The following is a 2,815-nucleotide window of genomic DNA, read 5'->3' on the forward strand; positions in this document are numbered from 1 at the left end:
GCGGGGACAGCCCACTCCGTGCCGCCGTCCTCAGGCTTCTGGGTAGCGGCCGGCCGCGCGCAAACCCCTTCTCCTCCTCTCCCTGCCGGTCCTCCCGCTCCGTGCTTGCGCGCGTCCTCTGCTCCCCTCTCCTCTCGAGGGGCGGAGAGGTTTTTCCAAAGGGCAGTCAAGCTCCGAGAAGCAACAGGAGACTGCCGCCGAGGGGGCGTGCAAGCGCCGGAGCAGATTTGCCATCAGCTGTTGCTTATCGGTTTCCCTCTGGTTAGGGTGGGAAGGGAGCAAGACAGACACAATGACAGACCTGGTGTCTCTCTGTAATAGTAAACTCCGAGGAACGGAAAAATAGGAGAAAATAACCCAGCACCAGACACAGCAGCCCACGTTAATTGGGAACCTTGGTAATTAAGGGGAGTGTGCACCAAAAGCATGAATGGCTGTGTCGTGGGCGCAGGAGCCAGCTCCAGTTGTAGTTGTCATTTTCAGCTAGAGTCAGGTGGGGAGCTGGGGGGATGGCCCTCACCTGAACCATAGATCTGCTGCCATGAACCCCCTTTTCAAGCCCCATCCAAATCTGGCCCTACCAGGAGCAGTACCACCCCATCCTCAGCCCAGTCCCCAAGAGTCAAAATTCACAATGACGAACTTTGAATGTGAAGATGTAAATCCTGGCTCGGCAACCCTGCCTGTGACGCGGCTTGGAGCACATCTCTGCATTCAGCTCCTGAGTCTATTTCCTCACGTGGGAACGTGGTGATTAGAAGACTGACCCCACGGGAGGCTTAGCTCATAGCCAGTGCTCAAGAAATTGGCTCTTACTATTAGGGGCAGAGCTTGTAGGAAGGGACAGTGGCCAGGCACTGGTGGAAACCAAAGAAACCAAGTGTCAGTAGCCAGGAGCCATGCTGAGATGGAGGCTGTCCAGCCTCAGTCAAGGCATGTGTATGGCCGGGCGGTGTGGAGGGGTGGCTACTGAGGAAGGCTGTGATTGTCCAAACCTAGGTAGGGCCACAGAGAACTTCCTTACAAACCCCAAGCCAGGGATGATGGGTACTGCTAGGAAGAAACCCAGCCCTGCCTTTGCTGCCCCCAGTTCTAGGTCTGTTTCCTCATTTGTGAAATTAGGGAGACGGACTAGATGATCCTGAAGTCTCTTCCAGCTCTGCCCTGGATGATTGAACTATTTTAATAAATAGTCAGATCTCAAAACTCCAAGGCAGGAAATATACATGAACTCAAGAAGGTTTTGGAACCAGTAGAGGAACCATAAATAGCTAATGAGAAAGAGTACCCAAAGAGCATCTCCTCAGGGAGACTCCTGGGGGGACAGTTCTGACCCCTTAATCGTGGGACTGGGCTGAATGGATGCCACTCTGGCCCAGTCCTGAAGTCTCTGGGGTTCCTGTGAATGCTAAAGCTCCTTCTCCAAAGCCAGACTCAAATCTTGCCCATTTGCATGCCTAACGCTTCCGTTCCTGTCTTTTCCTCTATAAACTGAGGACAGCATTACAATTGTCCTTTTCCCTTTTCATGTGTTCTAGGTGGCAGATTTAAAACCACATCCCGGCTGGGCGCAGTGGCTCATGCCTATAATCCTAGCACTTTGGGAGGCCAAGACAGGTGGATCACGAGGTCAGGAGATCGAGACCATCCTGGCTAACACGGTGAAACCTCGTCTCTACTAAAAATACAAAAAATTAGCCGGGCATGATAGCGGGCGCCTGTAGTCCCAGCTACTCGGGAGGCTGAGGCGGGAGAATAGCGTGAACCCAGGAGGCAGAGCTGGCAGTGAGCCTAGATCAAGATCGCGCCACTGCACTCCAGCCTGGGCGACACAGCAAGACACCATCTCAAAAAAGAAAAAACAAAAAAACAAAAACAAAAAAAACACATCCCTTTCTAGGCCCATGTCCTTAGGCAGGTACATTCATTCCTCCAATTGACCTTGAATCCTGCCTTTTGGCCACCTCTCTGTGTTGCTTTTTAGAGCACCTACTAGTGATGACACGTCAAGCCCAGGCTTTGCAAGCCTGTTTGGGAAAGGATAGTTCAGAACTCCAAAGCCAAGCCACCTTTTGGTTCAGTCCCATTTCCAGCCAGAGAGTTTCGAAGTGTTTGGCCCAGTGACTTCCCAGCTCCCCCTACCTAATGCTGACCAGCCCAGGCTGCAGAGGGATAACAGGAGTTAAATGTGCATGAGCAACTGCCATGGCTTGACTCTCAAATAGTGCTTCTTCACGTTCCATCCAGGGGTACTGCTGGAAGAATTTGGGGTGTTACAGCTACAAAGCAGCACACAAGCTTGTTTTAGGGTGAGTCACATCTCCCTTCTAGCAGGAAAAGAAACACATCTATCCCCTGTGAAAAATGTGGGCATTCATAAAAAGAGGTCACCAGCTGCTCCATTCTTTCAACCATTTATGGACGGGAGGAGCCACTCTTCACTGAGACCTGGGCCAAGATCTGGGGACATACTGCGGAGAGGAAAGATGTGGTCCCTGGGTGAGATAGAGATTTAGCAAATGTTCCCATGAATAAAAGTGTAATTAAAGCATAGTTCAGAGCCCTGAAGATATAGCCCTTGAGAAAGGTCAGGAGGTGTTAAGAAGATGAGGTAAAGAGCCAAGAATTTGGATGTCAGGGTGGGAAGATGATTCTGCCTCTGGAACAGAAGGTACGTGCAAAAGCCCTGAGGCAGAAGGGGTATGGTATGGAAGGAGCCAGGGTGGGACTGGCCCAACAATTCCTGGTGATTCCAGCTTTTATCTGGGGAAGCCACTGATGGGCATCAAGAAAACTGTTCTGAGCAAGAATTGGT

General features: G+C 51.4%; 1 protein-coding gene across 2 annotated transcripts in view; it reads right to left on the reverse strand.

Moving 5' to 3' along the window:
• FXYD6 (FXYD domain containing ion transport regulator 6) overlaps nt 1-703 on the reverse strand; it is a 40,310-nt gene extending 39,607 nt beyond the window's left edge. Inside the window, exon 1 of one of the 2 annotated variants that reach the window (XR_001000130.1) lies at nt 521-652. The gene's annotated coding sequence lies outside the window, so the exon portion shown is untranslated. Of the gene's footprint in view, nt 1-520 lie in introns of both variants that reach the window. The other variant, XM_011926856.1, reaches the window with a different exon arrangement.
• Nucleotides 704-2,815: the final 2,112 nt, after the last annotated feature.

Source organism: Colobus angolensis, unplaced genomic scaffold (assembly GCF_000951035.1).
Source record: "Colobus angolensis palliatus isolate OR3802 unplaced genomic scaffold, Cang.pa_1.0 Scaffold7, whole genome shotgun sequence".
NCBI lineage: Eukaryota > Metazoa > Chordata > Mammalia > Primates > Cercopithecidae > Colobus > Colobus angolensis.